Source organism: Triticum dicoccoides, chromosome 6B, assembly GCF_002162155.2.
Source record: "Triticum dicoccoides isolate Atlit2015 ecotype Zavitan chromosome 6B, WEW_v2.0, whole genome shotgun sequence".
Lineage (NCBI taxonomy): Eukaryota > Viridiplantae > Streptophyta > Magnoliopsida > Poales > Poaceae > Triticum > Triticum dicoccoides.
Window position 1 is genome coordinate 629641457 of NC_041391.1, and position 418 is coordinate 629641874.

Here is a 418-nt window from a genome sequence, read left to right on the forward strand (position 1 = left end):
CGATAATATCCACTTCTTCCGCGATCTCTTTGGCTAACTCAAGAGCAATGCCAATGTAGGCTTCCCTGAAATTACCAACGACTGGAACCTGCTTGGTTAATGCAAAGCTGTGGTAGTTTTTCCCATGGATTTCCTGTAAACATCTGAACAACTCAGTATCTTTTACCTGTATTGCAGACGGAAAATATGGTCATTTGCATGAAGAACAGAAAGTAGTCCGAAGTAATCATCATACCTCGTTCTTCAATCTTTTCATGGCTGCTTCATTGGCCTTGATCAACACGTATATTTTACCAACATCAGGATTTTTCCTTAAAATGGGATAGATAAGAACTGATGATCAGAATCATACAAAGTAGAATGGAAGAACAAAGGAAGGAAGTCAGGTAGCTTAGAGCAAGACAAAGGAAGAATGGAA